General features: G+C 47.6%; 1 long non-coding RNA gene across 1 annotated transcript; it reads right to left on the bottom strand.

Annotated features, from left to right (window-relative positions):
- Positions 1 to 7174: 7174 nt before the first annotated feature.
- LOC141026429 (uncharacterized) lies at positions 7175 to 8913 on the bottom strand. The gene is made up of 2 exons (XR_012188536.1): positions 8483 to 8913; positions 7175 to 7293 (listed from the first exon to the last, which is right to left on the bottom strand). It is a non-coding gene; the product is annotated as an uncharacterized lncRNA (long non-coding RNA).
- Between the last annotated feature and the right edge of the window lie 3406 nt (positions 8914 to 12319).

Consider the following 12319-nt stretch of genomic DNA (forward strand, 5'->3'; position numbering starts at 1 on the left):
CTCAATAATATGCAGGGACGGGCATTCTTGATCTCAAGCACACTACACAGTTCTACAGAACTCTACCTTGGTGACCCCGTATGTCGATGAACACAAGAACAGTCTGCGCTCCAAACACCCGGAGCAGTGTGACGACTGGATTACATGTGAACACATCAGGACTTTCAGCAGTTGGTTGGAAACACATCTTAGAGGTGACACCACTGTTTGTAATGAGTTGTACTGGTTGTCCAGGGGACCATCTTCGACTGTATTGACTTACAAAGGATACGAGATAAATGGGAATACATTTTACACAATCGCCCAAGATCAAAAGAGCACCAACCAAAACAGCGGTGTCCGCTTTGATGCAGCAACCGAGAGGGGAAAGGACACATATTATGGTTACATAATGGACATATGGGAACTTGACTACGGACATGATTTTAAGGTCCCTTTGTTTAAGTGCAAATGGGTCAATCTGTCAGGAGGCGGGGTACAGGTAGACCCACAGTACGGAATGACAACAGTGGATCTGAACAATCTTGGGTACACTGACGAACCGTTCGTCCTAGCCAATGATGTGGCACGGGTTATCTATGTGAAGGACATGTTTACTAGACCGAGAAAAAGAAAAGATAAGGAAGCGAATACATCATACGATGAGCCAAAGTGCCACATAGTTCTTTCAGGAAAAAGGGACATTGTGGGAGTGGAGGGCAAGACAGACATGTCTGAAGATTATGAAAAGTTTCATGAAATTCCTCCCTTCAAAGTCAAGGCTGACCCAAGCATCCTGATAAACGATGAAGATTATCCATGGTTACGGTGCAATAAGCAAATGACACAAGCGAAGAAAAAGTGAAGACTTTCTCCCGCAACTATTATGATGATACCATGCCAACTTTGTAACAGACGAGTATGATACCATTGTCCGTTTTGTACACGAAGTGCATCTAGTTTTTGCCGTAACCCTCTTAACTTTCTTGCACATGCTATGTGGATGAAATGATGATACCATGCCAACTTTCAACCTTTTCAGAGTTCATTTGAAATTCTTTTCAATTTTAGGGTCTTATAGCTCAAAATAATTAGTAAATGCATGAAAAATAACAAATGAAGTCAGAAAGGGTTGAAAATTGATGAGATGTGGCTTTGAATGGTGCATTTTGAACACACAAAAAGTCAGGAGTTCAAATAAGTTTTTTTAAAATGAAATCCCTTTGTAACAGATGAGTTTCCGTATGAAATCCTGATACTTCGAAAGAGACTGTCCGTTTTGTACACGAAGTGCATCCAGTTTTTGCCGTAACCCTCTCAACTTTCTTGCACATGCTATGTGGATGAAATGATGATACCATGCCAACTTTCAACCTTTTCAGAGTTCATTTGAAATGCTTTTCAATTTTAGGGTCTTATAGCTCAAAATAATCAGTAAATGCATGAAAAATGGTGCATGAAAAATAACAAATAAAATAAATAAGTAATTAGAAACAAAATAATATAAACTTTAATAAAATATATAAGTAGAAACAAAATAAAATAAACTTTAATAACATAAATAAAATTTATGAAACTAAAATTATCAAAGTATTTTCTGTTCAAAACATTATAAGCAAGCTCTAGTATTATTGAAACTAAAATTATATAAAATTGATGCAACTAAAATTATCGAAGTATTTTCTGTTCAAAATTATTGAAAGCAAAAATAATTTTCATAAAGAACTTTTTTTGTTAGAAACTTTAATAGCAAAAAGAATTATTATAAAGTAAAATAAATAAGTAATTAGAAACAAAATAAAATAAAATAAATAAGTTTTTTGTAAGTAGAAACAAAACAAAATAAATAAAGCAAAAAACAAAACAAAAAACAGGGAAAAATAAAAATTATGCCACCTACTGGGCCTCCACGGCCTGAATATGACTAGAAACCCATCCATGGGCCAGGATTCAGGCCCGCAGAAGGCCCAGTAGGCCCACAGACATGTACAGAGAGGTTAGGCCCGTAAGCCTGCTTTAGAGAGGAGCTCGACAGCTCAGGCGCACCGCACCTTATAAACAGGTGCGGCTCTCTCTCAGCTAGCGAGCTGGGACTAAACTCCCACCACCACGCCGCTGTGCAAGGCTATTGGTCTCGGTTGGTGGCACGAACCGGGACCAATGCCACCCTTTGGTCCCGGTTCGTGGCACCAACCGGGACCAATGCCCCCCCTTTAGTCCCGGTTGGTGCCACCAACCGGGACCAAAGGCCGCCGCTTCCCGCCCTTTGGGCTGCTGAAAAGAGGCCTTTGGTCCCGGTTGGTGGCACCAACCGGGACTAATGCCCACCTTTAGTCCCGGTTGGTGCCACGAACCGGGACTAAAGGCTTTGCTATATAAGTTCACACTTAGGAAATTTTCACTCTCACATCGCAGTTGCTGCCCCGACGACGCCGACGCCGCCCGCCGCCCCCGCCGTCGCCGTCGCCGTCGCCCGTGCCCGTCGTCGCTGTCGCCCGCGCCCTCGCCATCGCCCGCGCCCTCACCGTCGCCCGCCGTTGCCCGCGCCCTCGCCGTCAGCCGCGCCCCTGCCCCGACGCGCGCCGCCCCGGCCCGTCCCCGTCGTCGCCGTCGCCCTGCCCCGCCCTTCGCCGCCGTCGCCCCCTACCCCGAGCGCGCGCCCACTGCCCCGTCACCATCCTCGCCGCCGACCCCGCGGTCCCCCTCACCTTGGTCCGGCCGGCGCCCTCCCTAGCATTTTTTCATATATATGCTTGTTTTTTTTCATATATATGCTTGTTTATATATATATATGATGATATATATGCTTGTTATCATAATTGTTTTTGTTCATATATATATGTAATGATTTTTTTATAGAATATGATGTTTTTTTCATAGATGATCACATATATGATGTATGCATGGATGTGGATGAAATATGATGTTTTTTGTTCATATAACATGATGAAATATGAACAATGCATTAGGCAAAACCTTTACTTTTTTCGAAATTTTCTATTTGAACATTTTTTTATGAATGAGAGGAAAAAGGAAAGTAAGAAGAGGAAGAAAGGAGAAGAAGAGGAGAGGAAGAAGAGGAGAAATAAATAAGAAGAGGAAAAAGAAGAAAAAGAAGAGGAGAAGAAGAAAGGAATAGAAGAGAAGAAGAAAAAATAGAAAAAATTCTATTTTTTCTTCTTCTCTCCTCTATTCCTTTCTTCTTCTCCTCTTTTTTTTCTTCTTTTTTTTCTTCGGTCTTCTCCTCTATTCCTTTTCTTCTTCTCCTCTTTTTATTTCTTCTTCGTTTTCTTATGTTTTATCGGGTCTGTCGTCGTCGATATACCCCTCTCCTGATAACTTCAACACGAGGGGGGTTGATATACCCCCTCCCCGATAATATTATTTTCCCATGTACGTATGCATGTCGTCGTTGTCGATATAAGCCCCTCCCGATAACTTCAACACGTGGGGGGGGGTCGATATACCCCCTCCCCGATAACATTATTTTCCCATGTATGTATGTCGTCGTTGTCGATATATATAACTCCCTCCCAGATAACTTCGACATGATGGACGGTCGATATTTATACCCCCTCTCGACCGTGATAACTTATACCACGGGAGCACCCCCCGGCCCTCTCGCTCGACCAAAACTCTCGAGGACACCCAAACCCTAGAAAAAAACGATGTCAGTCTCCTACCCCCTCCCGCCGCGCCCCTACCCTTGAAGCGTTGCCGAGGCCACCCCAAACCCGGAATAAGCTAGGTCTACGTTTGCACTAATATATCCACCTGCTGTCATGTTTGTGTAATAATTGCCATGTTGTAATATTTGCAGAAACAATGGAGCACGGACGAGACGAGCAAGCAGAAGAGGTGTTGGGGGACATAATCTTAGCCGGAGGTGATATCTTGTCGTATCTTAACGACAATGATGGTCTGGAAGAACAGGGTGAAGAAGCAGGCTACGGTGATCGAAGAGTGGAGGAGGAAAGACATGATTATGATGGCTCTGGTGACCCAATGCTGGTGCAAGAAGGAGCCCGTGGTGACGGCTCCAGTGACCGAACAGAGTCCGGCCAGGTAAATATATTAGTTAAGCCTGTGCTGACTAGCTAATTGATGCATTCATTGTTTTGGTATGTACACATATTAATTAACACTCGTCTTTCTTCTTTTTTCTAGCCCTCCGGATCGAGCACAACTTCGGTAAAGAGATGAGGCCCGAAGAGAAAGTTGCGCTCGGATGAAAGGTTTGAGATCACAGCAATCGCGCGCGACGGCCAACCGATTGAACCCATCCGGACAAAGGATGCATTTGCTGCTCAGTGCGGGGTTCTAGTTAGGGACAAGATCCCGATCAGCATCCACCAATGGTATAAGCCTAAGAAGGAAGACCCTGAGGTGTCTTATGTCAATGATATGCAGAAAGATGATCTTTGGACTGAGCTGAAGGCAAATTTCACCCTACCGCCAGAGGAGGATCCGGAGAAGCCAGTTAAAGAGCAATTAATCAAGTCTCATGCTCTTAAGAAGATGGCCGACCTATTCAGGAGGTGGAAGAATGAGCTGAAAACGTTTGTCGACAAAGAAGAGACACCAGAATTCATCGGCCGGTATGAGAAGATCAGAGATCACTGGCCCGCATTTGTGGCCCACAAGACATCGGAAAAGAGTAAGAAGATGTCAGCGACAAACAAGAAGAATGCTGCGACGAAGAAGCTTCACCATCGCACGGGGTCAGGTGGCTACCTCAAAGCCCGGCCTAAGTGGGCCAAGGCTGAGAATGATCTGCTTGAAAAAGGGATCGAACCACAGACAATGAACTAGACAGACCGTTGCCGGACTTGGTTCTTCGGGGCTGGCGGAACCTTGGACCCTGTATCAGGGAGGTGCGTTTGGACGAATGAGCTTTTGAGAATACCAGTCAAGAAGATTCAGCAATATATCGATGCAGCGCAGGAAGGGACGTTCGTTCCAGACAGAGAGAACGACGAGCTCACAATGGCCCTCGGGAATCCTGAGCACCCTGGATGGACACGAGGCACGCCAGGCTCCGTTCCGTGGAAGGCTGGTTTTCCGGACGCAGGCGGTTACAAAACCAGGAGAGGAGGAAAAAAATGGAGCAGACCCAAATTCAGAAGCTGCACGAAAGGGTTCAAGCGCTAGAGGAACGAGACGGCAATCGACATGCCGAAACTACCCCCGAAGCTACCCCGCCATCTCAGCGGAGAAGCAGGGTGGCTTCCACCGAGCTGCTTCAGCCGGAGCATGTCTTGACGGCTCCTGCTAGCTACCCCGTGGATGCTATCACGGAGTCTCAACATTCTCACCTTATGGCGGAATGGCAGAACTTCAAAGTCAAGGCGGCTGTTGGCTCTGTTTTACCTCCTGAACCCGGCGCAACCTACCACTGCCGGCCGATTCCAGAAGGATATGCTAGGGTGATGGTGGATGAAATAACGGAGGGATTTGAGGACCTCCAGCTTGACCACCCTACCGGTGAAGGGGAGACTCGGCTGGGTTTAGCTCTGAAGACTCCGTGCTTATGGCGGAAGGAGCTCATTAACCTTCCGAACTGGACGCCTCCGGCGAGTAAGGGCACTCCGCCGCCGCCTCCTCCTCCGGCGAGTGATCAGGGCACTCAGCCTCCTTCTCCGGCGCGTGGCGGCACTCCGCCTCCTCCTCCGGCGAGTGATCAGGGCACTCATCAGCCTCCTTCTCCGACACGTGGCGGCACTCCGCCTCCTCCAACGCCTCCTCCTCTGGCGAGTGATCAGGGCACTCATCAGCCTCCTTCTCCGACGCGTGGCGGCACTCCGCCTCCTTCTCCGCCCGCGCTGGCGTGCCAAAGCAGCCAGCCTCCTCCTTCTCCGCCTCGTCAGCAAGGGCGGAAGAGACCCGCCGCCGCTCCGGTGCGTCGTAGTCCTTCTCCTCCGCCTTGTAAGCAAGGAAAGAAGACAGCCGCAGCCGCTCCGTCTGCTCTGCCGGCGTCTAGCAGTACAGCTGCCAGAGGCGGGAGGCAATACAGATTCGGTCCTTCTCTGAAGACTCCAGAGAAGTTACCATATGAGAGGACCGAGGAGGAGAACGCGAAGATCGTGCGAGCCGAAGTGAAGTACTTCTTTGAAGGGGTGAAAGCAAAGAAACATCCACCTCCGGAGGAGAAGGTAGATCCGGTGAAAGCGAAGCGCACTCTGGATGCCCTGACAAAACCACCAAAGTCTCCGCCGAAAGGCAACTATGAGCGCATTATTGCAAAGACATTTGTCGGAGCGGAGCGGTCGTGAAGTACTGTCAGTGATCAAAGGTTAAAAGAACGACGAGCTGGGAAAAAAATTGCCCAGCTCGGCGAACAAGCGAACCAATCGTGCCCCCCGCTCAAGGTGTCTAAAGACATCGTCGCTAATGATCCGAGGATGGTGGCCAGTTATAGCAATCTTGGAGATTACCTGCCCGACGATGTACACAATGAAATCATGGAGGTGGACGAACACAAATACCATTACGGGAAGCCTCTCGTCAAAGATGAAAGATCTCTAACAACGATGATGCGAAGATTACATGATTGGTACATGAAAACCTGCAGAGAGTCTGATTGGATGAATACTTTGACGCTGAGAGTTAAACCGAAGCATGACCTCGTTGGAATTGAACTGCTGAATGTTCCATTTGAGGAGTTCTTCCAGTTTTTCAATCAGAAGGCCCTCGATAAATCAACGATCACTTGCTATTGTCTGTAAGTAGTACTACTTCTGTCATTAAGTCTTTCTATATAGGTCAGCTCTTTCATTGCATGTATTTATAATTATCATCACTATATTATGCAGATTGAAGATCGCCGAATTGAAGAAAAGACAAATCGGTGATATTGGGTTCATTAACACAAATCTCATAGATGCATATACGGTTGAAAAACATGCCAAAGAAGCCGAGGCCAACTTGCTACGATCATTGGTATTAAATCAAAACAAAGATATAATAGTCTTTCCTTAAAACTTCAAGTGAGTGTTACTGTCTTGTGCATATTCGGTTTCCCTTATTAGTCCAGGTTATGGTAATGTAATTGATGACTTATGCATGCATGCGCAGCTTCCACTATATTCTCCTAGAGATTAAGCTTGAGCAGGGAGTAGTAACCGTCTTAGACTCGAGACGAAAAGATCCCCAGGACTATGCGGACATGACTCAAATGCTCGAGAAGTAAGTTAAATCGATCATTATCCACCATATCAGCAACTTTGTTCATTTCCTGATATCAAGTAATTGTTTTCTTTGTCTGGCAGGGTTTGGAGAAAATTCACCACAAAAGCTCCGGGACTGCCGAAGAAGCTGCAATTTAGACACCCAAAAGTAAGTACTATAGTAGCATGTTCCGCACATCTCCTAGTGATTCAAGCGCTAGTTTCATCAATACCATTTAGCATGCTTGCTTATCAGTTAGATTGACCTCTATTTCTTGTAAAGTGGTTGTGGCAGGAACAAGGGAATGATTTCTGTGGATACTACATTTGCGAGTCTATCCGCCACACGACCTGTGAGCGGGGCTACTCTGACGAACAATACGAAGTGCGTAAGCAATAATATTCACAATTTTATTTTATTACCATCATTTGTGTCGAGTTTCATTTATTCATATATATATATATATATATATATATATATATATATATATATATATATATATATATATATATATATATATATATATATATTGACCCTCTTCTTCAAATTAGATGTTTCGGATGCGGGATGAACTCCTAGCAGAAGATCGTTTGCGAGCAATTCAAGAGGAATTGGCGGCATTCTTCCTTGACCGCGTGATCGCTGAAAACGGAGAATACTATGTGGACCCTGTGTTCTTACAATTTAGTTAGGAGATTATATTGTAAGAGATAATTATTGTATATATGTAGCCGGTAGTGTCAGATAGATATACGAGAACTTGTTGTTCGACTTGCTTACTAGCTAGCGTGTCTAGTCCTCTCCATACGTATATAGTACGTAGCATCGACCAAGCACAGAGATAAGAGAGGACACTTCTCTCTATTAATAAGCTAGCTAACACAATATATGAAACACCTAAATTAACCCCCAAAACCCCCACCCTCCTTAAAAAAAGAAAAAACCCAGCCCGGAAATGCTGACGCGTGGATGCCTATTGGTCCCGGTTGGTGACACCAACCGGGACAAAAGGCCGACCAAAGGCCCCCCTGCCTGGGCTGGCAGCAGCGGCCACGTGGAGGACCTTCTGTCCCGGTTCGTGTAAGAACCGGGACTAAAGGGTTAGGGCTTTAGTAACGACCCTTTAGTCCCGATTCGAAAACCGGGACAAAAGGCCCATACAAACCGGGGTAAAAGCCCCTTTTCCTACTAGTGATGTTCATAGGATGCACTCAGACCTCCAACTGCGAAAGCCAAACCAGATGGATATGCAAACTGCAATGTTTCAGTAACTGCTTTCATACTCTTTAGCCTAAGATTTAACAAAATTGTTTCTAGGTGATGTCAGAGTTCAGACCTTCATAGATTTTCAACCATCTATTCACAGAGTTCATCATCTGTTCCATCAACAACTCTGCTCCTCCGCAAGGTCGTGGCTGGACTCCACTGCCTGCTGGCCTTCACTGACCGCCGCTCGACTCCATCGGCCATGGTTGTCCCTGCCCGACGCGCCTCCCGTGGCGTTCCTCGGATCTAGTGCCGCCGTCGGCCGCCTGCGCTGCCGGCCCCGCCCGCTTAGCACCGTCGCTCCTGGCTCCCGTGGCTTGCTGCGGCTCCTGCAACGTGGGATACGGACCGACCGTGGAGGAGGGGGTGCACCAGGGGAGGCTAGATACGGTGGGCTTCCCGGCGGCGGCGCATGATTCTAGTGGCGTGGATAAGAGGCTGACGACATTTGGGCGATTGAGAGATTTGACGGGAACACCACGAGATTGAGGAGAGACGGTCATGGGGAATTTTCCAAATATTTGACATATCTACCCTTGAAAAATCTACTGGACCCACCTAAATTTTGTAATGGTCCCACCATTAATTGTAATTTTGTGTAATTTAAGTCTTGTAACTCCTCGTAACTCCTATTTTTCCACCGTTAGATTCGAGTGGATGGACGGCTCCTAAATTCGCCAATCATTGTAACAGTTGTAAAAATATTATAAGAGTTGAAGGTAGATTACATAAGTTCTCCAAATATTTCAAAACAATTACTTTTGTTGTGTCAAAACTTGACTTGATTCTATTAGGTTTATGATATCAAGGATGAGAAGACTACACAGGGAGATTTTTTAGAAAAGGAGGATGACCCCTGGCCTCTGCATCTGGGAGATGCATACGGCCACTTTATTGATTATTCTCAAGGACCGTACAAAGTATTACAACAATGTGCCTGAATCCATCATCTTGGCAACATATGCCGCTACTCCTATCCAATATGATGAAGGGGTGCTAGCTGGGCCACTACCCAAACCACTCACCTAAGCCTAACATCAAAAGCCGGAAGCCGAAACTCATTCGGAAGCCCCAGCCGAGCCACATACCAGGTCTAGGGCACAATCCGGTCAGACGCACTCGTGTGTCGTCGCCGCAATCTTCCACAGGTCTTCAGATCATATTGAGGCTTCTACCTTGTCTGGCCACTCTGCCATCGACGTCACCATGACGCCAGATAGCAACCTCCTCCTGCGCGAGCCCATCTCCGCGCATCGGACGTCGAGTCTCCACAGCGCCATGCCATCGATCTCCGCCGCCATCAATGTGTGAGATGAAGCACCGCTCCACCATCCCTCCAGCCAGCACTTGCTCCAAAACGATGCCCCCAGAAGGGAAAGCGATAAAACGCCATCATCATCCGATCCGGAAGACCCAGATCTGAGGTTTCCCCCTGAGCACCCCGAGCCTGATGGCGCAGACTGCCGACGATGCCTCGACCATCGGCAGTAGCTCCACCAGACGAGCGTCGCCTACATCGCCGCAGCCTCCAGGATGAAGCTGACCAGAATGCACGTGTCGACGCCGAACCGCCACCACTTCCACCGCCGCTTGAGCAGCCCCCGAGCAACGCCTTCAGGAAGGAGCACGCCACCGTGGTGTCGTCGTTGCTTGGAACAGGGGGGTCTGAGGTTTTCACCCGAGCTCCTGGGAGGGGTAGAAGGAAGGAGGTCCTCTCCGAAGCCTCCAACGAGGGAAGCAACACCCAAAGGCACTGCCATCGGAGTGGCCGCCACGCCGGCCAAGAGATTCCCCCGGAACCCTTCCAGCCACCGGATCTGCAAGGCCAGCACCCATGAACGGTGGCCGAAGCCACCAAGTGCCGGATCCGATACAGATCGGAGTAGATCGGGGTCGAGGACGAACATCACCATGGCCACCAACATCCAGCGAAGAACCGTCGCCGCAGCCGAAGCCCACCACCTCCCCGCCATCCACATGGCCAGGGAAGTGGCCCACCTGTCCACGCCGGCGCCGCCCGCAAGCTACGCCGCGTGCCACCAGCCAGGGCCGCCGCCATGGATCCGAGGCTCCCCACGAGGGGCGTGCCCGATGGATTAGGTTAATTAACCTCTCATAGCTTGATTAACTGGATGGTGCGGGTGGCTTTTCTTTAAATGGAGATGGTAAGCCACCAAAATGTAGAGTAGAATCCTAACTATCCTAAAAAGAATGATGCAGAACCTTCCATGGAAACAATTGCGCAACAATGGTTGCCTGATACTAAGAATTGGGGGAACCCGAGCACTCAAGCTTAGATTGGTCACTTATGATAAGTAGGACTGGTGAAGTAGTGGGAAGGATGATTTCTAAACTCCCTATCTAAAGGAAGGTGTATATGAACCGAGCTGGAAGAAGGAAGTAATTAAGCCATTGAAATGTTGCAATAGCAAATATAAGCTAGATTTCATGATAGGCAAAATATAAGATAAAATGGCTGCCACTATGTACCCGACAAAGCCAAATGTGAATTCATAATGGATATATTGCTGCATTGGCATGAGAGGTTCTGGGAGATAGCATCTTTAGGAGAAATACTTATATACTGGCATTAATTTATTTCTAGAATCTGAACATCAACCATGACATTGTATTTTTAGGACCTTTTTTCACTCTAAACATAAACCTACATAAATGTAATCAACGGAATCTTGCAGCAGAACATAATGGCGCTATTTTAGGTTTACCATCCAATATATTGGATATGTAATGGATGAGGAGCATTCTCTGGAACTTAACTGTATTACGTAGGACTGAAGCTGCACATGCCCCTGAACAAATGAAAAAGAGGACACAATTCCTAAACCAAAATTTTGATTTGGAGATCTATTTTTCCTGCTGCAAAGAAATCATGTGCCTGATACATGTTATTAGAGACTTGTATCAAAATGACAATTTTCTGCCCTCCTTACAAACGTTGTTGGACTTCCGCTTAACTAACGAAACAAAAAGAAAGAGCAGAAGTTTTGAGAACAGGAGCCAAGAAATGAAACAATGCACAAAATTTGCTCTCCATTGTGTGAAAGAAAAATAAAAGAACTTCAGTATATGATAAAATAATAAGTCCGTATGGATAATTACAGACTACAACAGGCAGTACAAACAAAAAACCATGAATAAAGTTATGAAGTACATACACAATGAACTGTGCGTTTTTTGGGCGGCAATCAGGGCGTCAGGGCGAGGGCGAGGGCGAAGGAGTCGCTATTTGCCTGTCCGTCGGAGACAGCTAGAGAGAAATGATGCGGCTGAAACGACGATCGGCACTAGGGTTTCGACTGAGGGAGGCGGCAGGGAACGCGCCGGGTTTTTTTTTTTCTGACGTACACACGCGGGCGGATGTAGGGCGGTGGGCGGGTATGCTATACGCCATGTGCAAAGATAATACTACCTTTATACGTTTTAGGAGCTCTGCTTCGGTACCCCTGTGCTTAACGTATAAGGGCATTTTGGGCATATGGTGCTTAACGTATCCCGCGCCGCATGCGGCGTGTACATACAGGTAGAGCCGAGCGCACGGCTCGAGCCGATACGGCCGACTCGCATCTACCCCGCGCCCCTCACGCGAAAATAAAAGATCCACGACCTAGCGGCGATCACGCGGCCCATTCCAACGTCGCCCGTCCGGCCGATCGCCGCCCTTCCCCGCCGATCGCCACCTTTCCCCGCCGATCTAGCCGCGATCACGCTGCCCATTCCAACGTCGCCCCGTCCGGCCGATCGCCGCCCTTCCCCGCCGATCGCCACCTTTCCCCGCCGATCTAGCCGCGATCACGCTGCCCAATCCAACGTCTCCCCGTCCGGCCAATCGCCGCCTTTCCCCGCCGATCGCCGACCATTCTCCCTGTCTTCACCCGGGATCTGGCCG

Source organism: Aegilops tauschii, chromosome 7 (genome assembly GCF_002575655.3).
Source record: "Aegilops tauschii subsp. strangulata cultivar AL8/78 chromosome 7, Aet v6.0, whole genome shotgun sequence".
NCBI classification, from domain to species: Eukaryota; Viridiplantae; Streptophyta; class Magnoliopsida; order Poales; family Poaceae; genus Aegilops; species Aegilops tauschii.